This window comes from Bidens hawaiensis, unplaced genomic scaffold (genome assembly GCF_021521415.1).
Source record: "Bidens hawaiensis isolate Kalapana, Puna unplaced genomic scaffold, B.hawaiensis_p1.1 tig00033031_1, whole genome shotgun sequence".
NCBI lineage: Eukaryota > Viridiplantae > Streptophyta > Magnoliopsida > Asterales > Asteraceae > Bidens > Bidens hawaiensis.
This window is the reverse complement of record NW_027495646.1, coordinates 36,760-53,612: the sequence shown is the minus strand read 5'-3', so window position 1 is coordinate 53,612 and position 16,853 is coordinate 36,760.

Below are 16,853 nucleotides of genomic sequence, written 5' to 3'. Positions count from 1 at the left end.
TTTTGGTTCTCCTCCCGGATAGCCCGCGCCTGAGCTACTTCTTTAGCGCGAGCTGCTTTTAACTTGTCGTTTTCACGACAAAGCAGCTCGACGCGCGGCTGCATCCGGGCCAGGAGAACCCGAAGCTCATTGCTTAGCCTACCCTCCTGGTAGCTAGCCATGGCTTCCCCCAACGCACCACTGGGAGCAGCGTGACGAGCCCATTTCACGCACTCCACAGGGGTGCGAAGGGTTGTTCCTCGGCGTATGTTCCATCGTGGAACATACACTTCATTGGAATCCGACACTGCAAAAAGCAAAAAGCAGTTAGGAAAAGATGATAAAAAATATATAAATAAAAAAGGGCCAAAGGAACCCTATGCACCTGTAGGGTCAATAACAGGCCGATAGCCGCCGAACCCATCACCTGAACCCAAAGGAAATCCATCCAAGAGGTCAGGTAGATGGGAAGGTGGCAAAGATTGGCGAGAGGCCCCATGCGTACCTGATGGACCGGCCGTCGTTGCCGGTGGCGGGGGCATGGTAGCAGCCGCCACGGTCGCTGCCAGCAGAATCCGCAGCAATAGTAACCGCCGGCTCGGTGAAGGATGCTGTAAAAATCGCACTCACGGAAATCGCTAAGAAGATGAAGAGAAGGGTGAAAGTGTGGATTACAAAGAGCCCTCTCCCCCTTTTATATACTAATCGCAATTAATGCGACGAATTTAATGCAGTGGAGAGAGAAATCGAAGGTGCAATGAAACTATGACACGTGGCAAAAAGCAAGCTGGCAACAGCTGTTGACAGGACGCGTACCATTAATTTCGCGGCCACGCGCCCGAAAAATCGCGCCCACGCGCCTGAAAAAGCGTCAGGAATGACCATGTACAGTCACGTCACCATAACTTCCTGCACGTCCTGACACAGTCAGAAGAAACCGTCGCACGACGTTTTAGAGGTTTGGACTGTTCTTATCTTTCCACCAACCTTTCGAATTTCAAAATTCAAAATTTAAAAATATTAAAAAGTAAGCGGGAAAATACCCCTTACCTTGGCAAACAAGTAACCGTAAGACGGATGCGGGTACAGTGTAAAGGCAAAACCCTTCACATACCTAGCACCCGCAGGGAATTGAAGCCAAGTAAACCTTGGCAAACAAGTAACCGTAAGACGGATGCGGGTACAGTGTAAAGGCAAAACCCTTCACATACCTAGCACCCGCAGGGAATTGAAGCCAAGTAAACCTTGGCAAACAAGTAACCGTAAGACGGATGCGGGTACAGTGTTAAGGCAAAACCCTTCACATACCTAGCACCCGCAGGGAATTGAGGCCAAGCATACCTCGGCAACCAAGTAACTATAAGACGGGTGCGGGTACAGTGTAAAGGCAAAACCCTTCACATACCTAGCACCCGCAGGGAATTGACGCCAGGAATACCTTGGAAGTAAAGTAACCGTAAGACGAGCGCTGGTACAGTGTTAAGGCAAAACCCTTCACATACCTAGCGCTCCGTTGGGAATTGAAACCAAGAAGGATCTTCTAGGCAATGCTTGCGGAAACGGAAATAACATCCCCGCATAGCGGGAACGTCGAGAACTACGTTGTTTGAAGCTCCAGGATGGAATTGGTGGTTTTAACATAATTGATCACTATGTTCAAAACTACCAAAACCTCATAGAGAATCCACACAAGTGGGACTCAACGCTCCTGACTTGCGAGGAGGTTACAGACCTACCCGCATCATACCCAAAGACCAAGCAGGAAACTCGGGAATTTCTGCAAGTGACAAGGACTTCCGCGGGAAGAATCCCCATGGAAAACCTTAAAGAACCCTTTTCAAAACCCTTTGCTTAAGTCCAAAAGTTCACCTCACTTTATTAAACACGCATGAGAAGAACATTGGACTGGGGGGACTTGAAGAGGTAGGTCCCAGCAGAGCCCAGTTGGACCCGCAAGACTCACCTTGAACAGGGACGTCTGCGCAGAAACCAACTGGATCCGCAGGACCAACCATGCTCAGAGACGTGACGTCCTTACGCGCAGTACGCAAGCTGTTCACGCAGGAAATGCCTCCCAATGGTGAAGGACTCCGCCTGTCCCCGCAGCCTCGGATACAAGCCATCAGGGAAGGCCACCCGCGCAGCAAGGCTACACGCACAAGGCACTTAGCTCTCGATCATTCAGTGTCACCTGAAGGAATGAGCAAAGCCGGGAACAATCCCGCACAAGGGCGGGAGGGGGAATACTCCCGCCCAAATAAGCCAGTCCGTACGATACGGGAAGATCTTCTGTACTGTACCTGACGAGGTATGGGAAAAAGATCTGACTAAAGATACGACAGCTTATGGACAACAGTATGGCGAGCAGCATGCTCCTACACTGTATGTCACTATTAGCCGCTGCCTACTCACCAACTCTTGTCATACCACGTGCGTAGCCGGCAGTTGGTGGAAAAGGAATAGTATACAGCAGGCCTGGTCGCTATCAGCCGCTACCTACCCACCAACTACCAGCAGGGCACGTGCGTAGGCTACTGTTGGTGGAACAGGAATACTGTTGCAGCCGGCCACACCTCCTTGGAAACCTACCTTCGGCTATAAATACCACAAATGGTATGACCATCATATCTTATCACATTATCATCATATTATACCTGATATCTGCTCTAGCAATCTCTTAATATACATTTATATTTAAAGAGCAATCTAGTCTGATTCTCACGCCGGAGGGTGGTCACAAGGAGGAACCCCCCCCTTCTCAGTGACAAGCTCACGGTGTCTGTTTTGCAGGTTATCAGAAGAACCATCTTCTCAGGGTCTAACCCCTCGTGGGAAACATCTATCTAACCCCCAGGTTACCAGTAATCTGTCCGGGGTCCGGTTAGTGTTCCTTCAACGATAAACATAAATAAAACAACCATAGATAAGGTAGTCGATATACCTCGGTTATCAAAACCGGGAAGACACCGAGGGTTTAACGAATGAACTAGATGTGGCCACAAAAGAATCCGACAGCAGCTCCGGCGGCAGACGGCGGCGGAGTGCGGCGGCGGCTCAGTGGCTAGTGGTGTTGAACAGCAACTAGTCGTCGGACGGCGGTGGACAGCAGTGGACGGCAACAGATGGCAGCAAACAGCATCAACAAGTCACCGGAATAACCCTCGCCGGAAAAACGACCTCGCCGGAAAAGAACCAGCTCACCGGAAAAGCGCGGCTCGAAGTTGCAACAACGCCGGGGCTTTAAAGAGGTGCGGTGGTGAGTGCAGTGAACGAAGAATAGCTTGAGGTGGCTGTGTTTGGTGTAAGTTGGCCGGAAAACACCCGCCGGAAAACCGAGCTGCCGGAAAACGGCGCCGGAGTTGCGGCTGGGTTATATGAGATGGACTAGGGTTTATGTTTTGCAAGGATAATCATAATAATATTTACATATATATATATATAGTATATAGTAATATTATTAGGGTTTAATCATATTAAACCAATTGGGCTTGAGCCCAATTAACCAAACAAAGCATTTAACCATTAACCGGTCCATCTAATCTTTTGTGTCGAGCCCAATTAACATTTAAGTGGGTTTATATATTTTGTTAACCCCCGGTGTAACTCATATCGGGTCACATTCGGGTCGGTCGCGTTGACTTGACCCGAACCGACCATTAAATCTAACAGTCTCCCACTTGGACAGATTTGGGTCAAGTATCACAACGCTAACAGCCAGAGGCGTTCTAGCTGCACATAGCTGTCCCCAACCGAATATGACATTTTAAATCCATAACCAAAGTATCTTGGAATACCTTATTGCAAGATAATGAATTTATAGTAATCGTTGTCATCTATCCTTTCTGTATAAGACATTAATTGAACAATGAGACATGGATCAAATCAATCTCATACGGCGTTCAATTATTGTAATTCTCGATATAGAGTCAAAGTGGTCCAATCAAACACACAGTTAGTTTGGGTGAGGCCTCACACTTTACCAGTTTGAATCAACGAGGGCGCCAATATGTCTAACTGTTACATTTTAATGTAAGAGTACAGAATCCCATATTGACTATATACAACTCCCACTGAACTCCAGAACATTCCCGACCAATGCCTTTATGGCTGGCAGTTACGCAACAGCGGTTGGCATGATCAAAGAATATTCCTCGGTAAACGAAAGTTCTAATATGTATCTCAGGTCTAAGGATACTAAATGAGCGTACTATTATCAAAACATCTTATGATCAAGATCCATGAAGATGATTTGATGCGAGTTACATCCAACGTCATTCATAATGAGGTCTGTGAGTTTGGAAGTCAACTACTTGAGTCCAAAGTCAGAATAGTCTTAGTTCAGAATTGTTCCCACGAGTCTGACCGACTACGGATAATTTAGAATACAATATTCACGGATTAAACGTATTAAAATGAACACAATTGTATTATTTAACGTTTGCATTTAACCATTAAATCAAAAGTGAACAGAAAAGTACAACTGATTAAACGTCCATACATCCAAATACTAAATCAAAATAAATCACTAGCAAGTCTAAGCCCGATAGCATCTCTATGCTGATCATGCTTGTCCTGAGTCATCGGCTTAGTGAACGGGTCAGCTAGATTTTGATCTGTGTCTACTTTGCTTATCACGATGTCACCCCGTTCCAATATTTCCCGAATAATATGGAAGTTCCTTAGAATGTGCTTGGTTCTGTGATGAGACCTAGGCTCTTTGGCTTGAGCAATAGCACCTGTGTTATCACAGAATATCTCGATTGGTTTGTGAATACTCGGAACCACATCGAGATCGGTGATGAACTTCTTCATCCAAGCAGCCTCCTTAGCAGCATCTGATGCAGCTATATATTCGGATTCGGTGGTAGAATTCATTACTACACTCTGCTTGGAGCTCTTCCAATAAATAGCTCCTCCATTTAGAGTGAAAACGAAACCTGACTGTGAGCGAGAATCATCTCGGTCAGTCTGGAAGCTAGCATCAGTGTAACACTTTACAGTGAGCTCCTCTTCCACTCCCCCAAACACCAAGAACATGTCTTTGGTCTTATCCAAGTACCTTAGAATGTTCTTCACAGCAGTCCAATGGGCAATGCTAGGACTCTGTTGAAAACGATTGGTCATGCTCAAGGCATACGAGACGTCAGGTCTAGTACACAACATAGCATACATGATAGAGCCAACCGCAGAAGCATATGGAATTGCTTGCATACGTTTAGATTCAATGTCCGTTGTCGGAGATTGCGATTTGCTCAACACGGTTCCCTTAGTCATTGGAACAGCTCCTTTCTTGGAGTTTTCCATTGAGAAGCGTGCCATTACTTTGTCTATGTAAGTACTTTGACTTAGCCCTAGAATCCGCTTAGATCTATCTCTATAGATCTTTATTCCCAGAACATATGCGGCTTCTCCAAGATCTTTCATTGCAAAAGAAAATTCCAACCATTGCTTAACTTCCTTAAGCATAGGAATGTTGTTTCCAACGATCAGTATGTCATCCACATACAAGATAAGGAATGATATAGTGCTCCCACTGGCCTTTCTGTAAACACAAGGCTCATCTTCATTTTTTACAAAACCAAACTCTTTGATTTTCTCGTCAAAGTGAAGATTCCAGCTTCGAGATGCCTGCTTAAGTCCATAAATGGACTTGTTCAATTTGCAAACCCTATCAGGATATTTTGGATCGACAAAACCTTCAGGCTGAACCATATAAACATCTTCAGAAAGATGTCCATTAAGGAAAGCGGTTTTGACATCCATTTGCCATATCTCATAGTCATAGTATGCAGCAATGGTAAGCAATATCCTAATAGACTTGGTCATAGCAACGGGCGAAAAAGTTTCATCATAGTCAACACCTTGAGTTTGAGTGAAACCTTTCGCGACTAGCCGTGCTTTGTTGGTTTGCACATTTCCATACATGTCGGTTTTCTTCTTGAAAATCCATTTGCTCCCTATTGCCCGACTATCGGGGGGTAGCTCAACCAAGTTCCAAACTTGGTTATCATGCATGGATTGCATCTTTACGTTCATGGCATATTGCCATCTCTTGGATTCCGGATCCAAGATAGCAGATTTGTAGTTAGTAGGCTCGTCCCCAGACTCGGCTACTAATAAGACTTCGGGACCATCTAGATGACATAAGTATCTAGAATTTGGTACGGGAGTCCTACTGCTTCTGCGAACGCTTGTGTTCACGTCTGATGTATCAGCAATAACAACTTGTTGATCAGACTCTCCAACTTCCTCAGCGGTTGGTGTGGTTCTTGAATTTCTTCAATATCGACAATGTTATCTCCAGTTCCTCGTTTGAGAAATTTCATCTCAAGGAAGTGGCTTTTCCTCATGACAGAAATCATATTTGTATCATGATGAAAGAAGTAATAACCGCTTTTGTAATAGTATCTGACGAAAATAACCTTTTCGCCGCGGGGATCAAGTTTGTCATCAGACTCACTTGTGATATAAGCATCACATCCCCATACTCTAAGATAAGACAATTTGGGCTTCTTTCCCTTGTTCCATATCTCATATGAAGTTTTGTCTATCTTCTTAGTTGGAGCTAGATTGACAATGCGGGCGGCGGTCATAAGGGCGTTCCCCAAAAGGAGTGAGGCAAGTTAGTTCTACACATCATCGATCGAACCATGTTTAGCAAAGTTCGATTTCTCCTCTCACTCACACCATTAAGTTGGGGTGTGCCAGGTGGAGTGAGCTGTGAAAAAATTCCATGCTCTTTTAGATGAGTGATAAACTCTGAGCTGAGATACTCTTCACCTCGATCTGATCGAAGTATCTTAATGGTTTTATCAAGTTGTTTTTCCATTTCGCTTTGAAACTCTTTGAACTTTTCAAAAGTTTCGTGCTTGTGTTTCATAAGATACACATAAGCGTATCGACTATAATCGTCGATAAAAGAAACGAAGTATCTTTCATGGTTTCTAGTCATGGTTCTGAAAGGTCCACATACATCAGTATGTATGAGTCCTAACAGATCACTTGCTCGTTCACTTTTATTAGTGAAGGAGTCTTTGGCGAGTTTTCCAGCTAAGCAAGATTCACAATCATCAAAAGAGTCCGGTCCTGTGGATTCAATAATCCCTTCGGATTGGAGTCTTTTAACTCTTGCCTTGCTTATGTGGCCAAGTCGGCAATGCCATAGAAAAGTATCATTGATGCTAGTCTTGATACTTTTTGAAAGATGATATACGTTATTGTCAGGTTGAACATCAATCTCATAAATACCATTTCGAGGTTTAGCCTCAAAATAAAAGATATCTTTTAAGTAAGCAGAAATAGCCATGCCATTAAGAACATACTTAAATCCTTGTTCAAACAACAACGAAACTGAAATGATGTTTCTGGTCAAGCAAGGAGCATACAAACAATTATTTAAAGGAAAAACTAGGCCAGATGGACAAGTAAAATGAAATACTCCAGTTGCCAGAACTGGTACTCTCTTCCCATCTCCAAAGATGAGTTCCATGCTGCCTTTATTTAGTTTCCTCCACTTCTCAGGCTCCTACAAGACATTAACGATGTGGTAACCACATCCGGTATCAAATACCCATGTGTTGCTAGAGACAGTGAAAAGTTCAATAACGTATATGGAAATACCTCCAGAAGAGCCTTCACCATCGGCTCTCTTCTTCTTGATCTCAGCAAGGTATTCAGGGCAGTTTCTCATCCAGTGCCCCATTTGGTTGCATTTGTAGCACTTGCGCTCCTCAAAGGGTGGCGGCTTTGGCTTTGCAACTATCTTGTTAGTGTTGGTGGCAACCTTGGCAGCAACAGTAACTTTCTTCTTGCCTTTTCCCTTAAAACCCTGATTCTTTGGTTTTGGCTTCTTGACACCAGCAGATCGAATCATCAGAACTTGATTGGTCCTAGAAGGAATGTTCATCTCATCCATCTTGAACATGTTATGAAGCTCCGGCACCGTCTTCACCCAACCATTCATGTTGAAATTCATTACGAACTGGTCGTATGAGTTGGGGAGAGAGTTGAGGATGAAATCAGATGCCATTTCATCGAGCATGGGATAATCAAGTTTCTTGAGCTGATCGATGTGCCCCTTCATCTTACGAACATGCGCACTGATGGGAGACCCTTCTGCCATCTTGCAACTTATGAGTTGTTTCATGGTGTCAAAACGTTCTTGACGGGCTTGTTTCTGGAACATGCCCTTGAGTTGCTCAAGCATCTCATAGGCACCAAAGTCTTCTAAGCCTTTAGCAAGATCAGAAGTCATGGTGGCTAGCATAATGCAGGAGACATCACCCGAGTCATCCTTATGCTTCTCAAGAACTTTTCGAGCAGCGGCTGAGTTGTTTTCAGGCTCGGTTAGAAAGGTCCATCGAGAACATACAGGCGCTTTGCCATGGTGAGAACAAGTCTCAAGTTGCGGTGCCATTCGATGAAGTTGGTACCGTTCAGTTTATCCTTCTCAAGGATAGTCTTAAGGGCGTAGGGTGAGTTTTCATTTGACGACATATGATTAATTAAGCAGAAGTAAATTTAATTAGTATTTTCGACGTTGTAGTCCTATTATTAATGACCCAATAACATTAATTAATTAGGAGTATGAGAATCTGGCTTCCAGTTATTAAAGGCAGCTGTAGCACACAACATTAATAAGTGGTTAGGCAGACTGACAACGATTGTCAATTGTGAATAGAGCACAACTCTCGGTTATGAGGCCTATAGAGACAACGATTGTCTGTATAGATACGTTTAGCCTCATCTTTGCCCACTTTAAGTCTCTAGACAGCTTTAGCACGTAACAAGAGAGTAAAGTAATAGTTGTCCTAGTACCGTGATGTGTGAAAGGGCCGGATGTGTCAACGAAGCGCTTTCACCTTGATGGGATAGGCTAAAAAACAAGTGCGGTGTTGTAGCTCCAAACACTCGAAATTTCGCAGTATGCCTCAAGTGTGACTTGTAGTAGGATTGGCATAAACTATTGGTTTTAAAATTGGGATTAATTTTAAAATTACCAAATAGAGTAAAAATCAAATTTTACTGTATTTATTATCGGGACGAATTGATAAACCCTTTCATCTCTCAGGACACTTAGTTTTAAATAACCTATTAAAAACTAAGTTTGTCGCGATATAACTAACCAATTTTAAGTTAATAGAAAATATATTAAGTTTAGTTTTGGAAATCAAAACGCTTTTAATTTGCAAAACTTACTTGGTTAATAAAATGTTTATTTTCAAATTTATTTGGTATTAGGTCGGTGATATTATAATCCTATTATAAACAATCCAAGCAACCACAATAGCAAATAAAAATATGTAAATCCTTATGGCCAAAAGGTGATCGGTCTCGCTAGAGCCAATTAGGGAGACCGATCGGGTCAAGGGGTTCACAACACAAAACAACCACAAGGATGGACTTCTTCGTGCATCCCGTCATCTTGCCCGAACTGCCACTAACTCCACGAAATCCTTGAGCTCGTCGTCGGTTATCTTCGCGTATTCTTTATTACAAATTTATAAACTAACAACAATTTGCCCTATTACAAATTTGAACCATCTTTATGGCCAAAGAAAACCAAAAATAAATAATAACCGTTTACAACTTTTGAACCAACCGTATGGCCAAAACAAGCTCAACAATCAAACACAACCAAACAAACATAGGTCGGGGCGGATTTACATATTCAAAATAAACGAATTTCGGGTCGTTTTGACTTGGTCAAATAAAATAAACAAAACTTTGACCAACTCAAAATCACCCGAAAATAAATCTAGATCTATAAACTTTAAACGATTTAAAGTTTAAGATGTAGATCAAGTTTTAAACGAACCTGTAACGACTCGTACGTTGTAACCGCGGCTCTAATACCACTGTTGGGTTTCAACGGTGGTTCGGAACGAAAACGGTCAAATACATAAAACCCGTTTTAGTTAATAATTATTTCGTTTCGATAGATATTAATCAACATTAATATGTATATATAAACGAACTATAAAACGCAGCGGAATATAAACGATTAACACGAACCAAAAACCGAAACCCAAAACCCGGATCCGATTACAACTAAGTACGAGCACGAATAATAAATAATAAACAACCATAGATCTAGTTTGTCGATATACCTCGGTTATCGAAACGGGAAGACACCGAGGGCTTAACGAAAGTGCTAGACTTGACACAATCAAACGACCCGCGAAAGATCCGGCGGCGGCGGCTGAAGGCGGCGGCGGCGGAAGTTCCGGCAGGTGGTGTGGCAGCGGCTAACGGCGTTGGACAGCAGTGGAAGACAGCGGAAAGCAGCTCCACTCAGTGCACAGCAGCAGCAGCGAAGAACGTGGCTGGAAAAGGGGCTCGCCGGAAAATCGGGCTCACCAGAAAATAACCAGGTCGCCGGAAACTTGCTGCAACTTGCGGCTGAACCAAAATAGACACCAACAGCTCGTACAGGACGTCGGTGGTGGTTGTGGTGACCAAGGGACGGCTGTAATAAGTGAGTGGTGGCCGGAATCGACTCGCCGGAAAACCGACTTGCCGGAAATCGGCGCCGGAGGCGGCGGCTGATGAGATGGTGATGATTAGGGTTATGTTTTTGTAAGGTCTAAGTTTAATAATACTAACATATACTATATATAGTAATATTATTAGGGTTTAAGCAAGTTAAACCAATTGGGCTTGAGCTCAATTAACTAAACAAATCCTTTAACCATCATCCAGTCCATCTAATAGATTGTGTCGGGCCCAATAAACATTTTAGTGGGTTTATAATTCGTTAACCCCCGGTGTAACTCATACCGGGTCACATTCGGGTCGGTCGCGTTGACTTGACCCGAACCGACCATTAAATCCAACAATACATGCATATAAATAAGCGTTTTCTATTTCTTCTTATTATTATTTTTCAAATCCAGTTTGGTCGTCACGCGGTAACTCTTGATGGACGTGAGTATACGGTGGTCAATGATGAACAAGACCTAATGAAAACAGTTGCCGGCCAACCGTGTGCTTTTATGATGGATCCGGGTGGTGATAACTTCATGTTCTACAAAGAGGTACCAATTAATTAAAACAAGCCTAGCTAATTACATCAAAGAATCATTTTCACTTTCGTCTATGATATCTCGTTTATTAATCATTCATGGCCATGTGTAGGGAATATATAACGGGCCGTGTGGATATACTCTAACACACGCTATGTTGTTAGTGGGATACGATCAGGCTCCCGACGGAACAAAGTACTGGATTGTTAAGAACTCATGGGGCGAAGGATGGGGAGAGAAGGGATACATTCGGATGGCACGCATCGGTGATTCACAAGGAATGTGCGGGATGAATGCCGAGGGTACATTCCCACTAAAATCTCCTGAAACACGCAATATTGAACTCTAGTTCTACTCCATATCCATGCATGCAAGCGTCCACAAATATGGAATAAGGATGATTAATGGATGTTTTAATGATAAACAAACACTAGAATAAAATATTTAATTGTATTGTCTTTTAATTTTTTTTTTATTCAACCATCAAAGAGAGAAAATCAGATAGTTGTGTAAGGAAACGTTTTGTTTTTAGTTTTCTATTTTCATTGTCGAATTTGTTTTCTGAATGTGTTATCTATATAGATTTAAAAGAGAATTTTGGTGCTGTAAAGGCTCCCATTGAGCCAAGTGGTGAAACCTTATTAGGTCATTCTTTGTAATACAACGTGAACTTACGTTACTCGCCGGCCTTAATCCTAGCCTTAACCAGATGCATGCTCGATCTAATTTTATATAAAGTTAGGGACCCGTTTATTACACGGGCGGAATTATAGAAAAATGCAAAATATAAATAGATGTTTATATATTTGAACAATTTGAATTTTACCGTAGTATGAATGAATAATTTTATATAAATCTTAAGTTTTTGTAACGAAAATGGAGTGATAACATGGAAGTCATGACAAGAATAATAATATTATGAAACAAAGCAACATACTATACCTTTATTATTAGATTGGTTAGTATGTGTATAAGATTAGTTTAGTATATAAATTAGTAGTCGTTTAAAGTAACAGAAATTGATAAATGACCTAGAAAATTATTTACTAAAATATATAAACTTATAAAAAATGAAATTACATATTAAATTTAATACAATAATAAAAAACATTAATATAAAACCTTTCATATATAATCCTTCAAATATTTCCTTGTAGACAACGTTGGTCATTTTGTTTGTGTATAAAAGTTGATCGACTACATTTCAAACAAATATGAACGTCAAATTTATAGATGTTCATACATTATTTTAGATTGAGTTTTAATAGATAAAATCTTTGATTTTAGAGTATAAGAAGACTAATCGTAACAGATTACTTTTGCACTATCATGTTTTCTTCTCATGTGGAGTAATTTATGACCTAGTAAAAGAAGTATTTATAAACTCCGTATTGTCTCAAAACCCAACGGATCAAGGATGAGTTTCTCAATGTGAACGTTGTGTCATCCTTTATTTGTGTGGGTGTTCATTATTTGATGACACCTCCAACAACCGGATAAGTGTGTCATCCTTTATTTATGTGGTTGTACATATACCGTCAAGTTACAATGCATGACTCTCAAATCATGTTGCATCTTCAAAGGAGTACGCCCGTGCGTTTGTAGTATTAAAAACATTGAGTTTAATCCAGCTATCTTAGATTACTAGTTTCATGTAAGGCCTTGGATCCGGGAACCCTAATTTAACGTTGGATTTACTCATAAACACAGTTCGTAAGCGGAAATTAAAACATTTTACATAACAACTTCATTCTATAACTAATCTTCAATATGGATAGTCTCGTGCGTACCTCAAGCTTGCCACTTCATCAACAACACCTGTATGCATACTAAAAGTCAGCTACACACTGAGTGAGTTCTAACTTTATACTTTGCACTTAAACAACTTTTATAAATATCCATAAGAGAAACATTACATAATATCTATTAAAAGAACATTTAGTATTTGTCCATATAAGGAACACTATATATTATCCATAGAAGGAACAACGCGTATTATCCATAGAAGGAACAATATTTATTATCCATATACAAGGAACCCTATATATTATCCATACAAGAAACCCTATATATTATCTATAGAAGGAAAAATATTTATTATCCATACAAGGAACCCTATATATTATTCACAGAAGGAACAACGTTTATTATCCATACAAAAAACATATACTTAATTATATAATAATATCCATTTAAGGAACACTAACTATTATCCATGTAAGGAACCTATACTAACAAACATGTACTTACTGGCATACATTTAACTTACACACATTCTTTCACGACACATGTAAAATCCGAAGATTGTTCACGCACCGACAAACTTGTTCTTCCATACATTCAATATAATTAAATACATAATATTTATATAACATAACATACAATATACATCACAAAATTAAAGCGATGTACATCAACTTTCTTCCTACGAGTATGCATACAGCCAAAAACGTTCAAAAGGAAAAGGGGGCCTAGAAACTCACCTGGATTCGTAAGCGTTCTGAATTAATAGTAACTCATTTCTTTAACTGCGTAAGGCTAACTGTTTAAAAACAAGTTGTCAATTAACTGGACTAACGAAACCATATGGGTGACCTCCTGGGAAGTCTCCACCTGGGCAATCAAAAGCAAATTCATGAGCTCTTTGTAGGCAAAGCGGACAATATTGGTGATGCGAGGAGCCATATGTTACAAGTGGTATCAGAGCCACTCTTGTGTCGTTCGGGATGGTGGGGCAAACCTCATTAGAAACGGTGAGTCCCCGGGGTTGTCGTAAGGTACACCTTAGGCAAATCCCACATCCTGGATGGGATGGTGGGGCAAACCTCATCGAGGACGATGAGTCCAAAGGGGGGTGTTTGTAACATCCTAGGCAAATCTCACATTGGTCGTGGACAAGAGAGATCCTTGATTCATAAGTAAATGTCTCGCCTCTTAAATCATCAACGCGTTTTGGGATTAATGGTAGTGGATGAGAGAAGTGCTCCACAGTTAAGCGTGCTCAGGTGAGAGCAAGGTTGTAAAAGTCGCTAGGCGCTCACAGGGCGGTCGACTAGGGAGTTTCGAGTACTCGGTCTAGGCGGGGTGTACTCGGGGAGTACTCGGACATGGTATTTTATAAAGGAATTCATTTTTTGGAGATTATATATATGTCAAATATGAAAAGTTTACTATATTTTCTACAAAATACAAATAAAAAATACAAAAACAATCAATAACACGTACATATTAGTTCAAGAACATGTCTTAGTTGATGAAAGATGTACCTCAATCGTACTTTAATAAAAGGTTTGCGAGTTTATAACTTCGAATCGGATGATAACAATGGTGGTTGCGAGTTTAAAACAATAATTAGGTTGTGTCTTAGCGTGAAAAGGAAAAAAAAACAATGGTGGGCTCTTGGAGAAATTGAATTTTTTTAATAAAAGTCAAAATTTTGTTAAGACCGAGTTGGACCGCCTAGCCCGAGTAGAGCCGCCTAGGTCCGAGTTGGTCCGCCTAGGACCGAGTTGGACCACCTAGGGCCGATTCCGAGTTTTTTTACCTTGGAGAAGAAAAGCGGTGCAGTGAAGTGCCGAGGAGCGCCTAGGCGCCGAGTACTCGGCCGCCTAGACCGAGTTTTACAACACTGGGTGAGAGTAATAGCAGAATGTGTGACATCTTGGGAAGTCTCCACCTGGGCAACAAAAAACAAATCCGTGAGCTCTTTGTAAGCAAAGCGGACAATATTGAAGACGCGTGGGGGCGGATGTTACATTTCATCTTACGCTGCCACATGGCAAAATGATGTTTAAGGGAATAAATTTGGATCCAGTCACCATAGATGTACACGTCGACTCTTACTTAGAGTGCCATTAAGAGAGATAGGGTATGCTTGGCAGGAAGCTTTTAGGAGCTTCAAGCTTTTAAGAAAAAACTCCACCTCAATTAAAAGTCTTGTTGGTTCAAGGAGCTTAAGCTTTAAGGTTTAGAGAAAAAAAACTTAAAGCTTAAAGCTTCTACTAGTAGCGTTTAGAAAGAGCTACAAGTTTTTAGTATTTTAATTTACTTAAATAGTCTTCCAAAATAAATACATTTACTATTATTGTTTTTAGTTATACCCATTTTAATAATTTTATACATTTTATTAAAAGTTCTAGCTATTTTGCCAAACATTTAAATATATCTAAAAAACTACAGCTACCAGTTATCAGCTTCAAGCCACCAGCTACAACTACCAGCTAGTTTTGCCAAACATACCAAACATACCCATAAACTCAAACCAACTATCTTAAATGACGGGATACGTAGCCACTTTTTTTAAACAAACCTACTACTTTAACTAAAAAATCGATTTTTGGGTAACCACTTCAGTATTCAAGGTGATTAGGCCCACACTTCAGCATCAAGAAAATCCTTTTATTCCTGAAAGTGTTATTTTTATGAAAATACTCACCAGTTATATAATAACCTTAAGAATATAAAGAACTTGCATTTTGTAAGCCAGCGGATATTTCACAGGCCAATTCACCATCATTCTCACTTCTCAGAAGCAATGAGTTCATGCTCAACTTGCGTTTCTTCAGCCAATGTTTTCAATTGTATCTCTTACTCTCTTAGAGAATAAATTTAACCAAAACTACTTACATACCTTGGAAGGAACTTCCAAATGACCCAAATCTTGTACGGCAGCTTCTCAGCAAAGAGCTAATGAACATATCAAATTTATATATCTAACCAAAATAAAATGATTTCTAAATTGAGAAATATTTGTAAACTCACCTTTAACATAAATAATGCATCAGAGTCATCTTGTTGTTCCTTGCACGTGTATCAGACAGTTTAAGAAAAATTTACAATTTAAAATAAATTTATGCAATATGTACATAATGTGTATGGAAAAATATACTACATCATGACATAAGATTAATGAGGAAGAAGTGAAAATTTTAATTTGTATAACCTACAAAAGTCAACTTAGCGTGTGAAAGTCGTCAATGTGAGGTCTCGCCAGTTTCAAGCTTGAGCTTGTGTTTCTAGTGCGTATAAAAATATAAGAACATATATTGAATCAGAATAAGAATTGCTTGCTTTTTTTACCACGTTTGAAAGTAACTCCAATACTCGGGTGGGTCTTCCTAAGACAATATGTCAACCGTCCATATTGATTTTGAGATCTCGTCCTCAAGTGGAAAAAACCCACTTGAGTTAGGATTCCAACCTGAGACAAAAAAGATGTCAAATGTATCACTCTCGCAATATTAGACCATAAGATCAATATGTGTATATTATGTATATATATGTGGATGTGAGATAGGGAAAGAGTAAATATGCCACCCCAAAGTCCATTTCATGTTTGTAGCGAAGAACTTCTAATCTAGGGACTTTACCCTACAATGATGGACTTTGCTTGTCTTGGGTTTGTAATTAACTCGCCATGTAGATTTAGACCTCGGGAACTAAAGCTGGTTGTGAATGCTCTAATAAGAATTGCTTAACGATATTAGATTTAACTTTGTTAGGATGCTAAAGAAAATCAAATTTAGCCCAAAAATTAAGTATTATAATTAGCAACACATTAACTACATCATAATAACTAGATAAAGTAAAAGTAAAACCTTTTGAATTCTAATATCCAAAGCGGGTATACCATACACATTTGAAAGAGTTGCCACAATGGACTGCGCATTAAGATATGCAAGAACAGATGGAACATTACATTTTACCTCCAACACAATCTAAAAAAGGATACACAAAAAGTGAAAATTTTATCCAATTCACTTTTGAGTGAGTTCGTGTTATTATGGAAATGAGTCAACGAGGTCAAAAGTCACCAAAATTGTATTTTCACTGTCTAACAAATCATTAGTG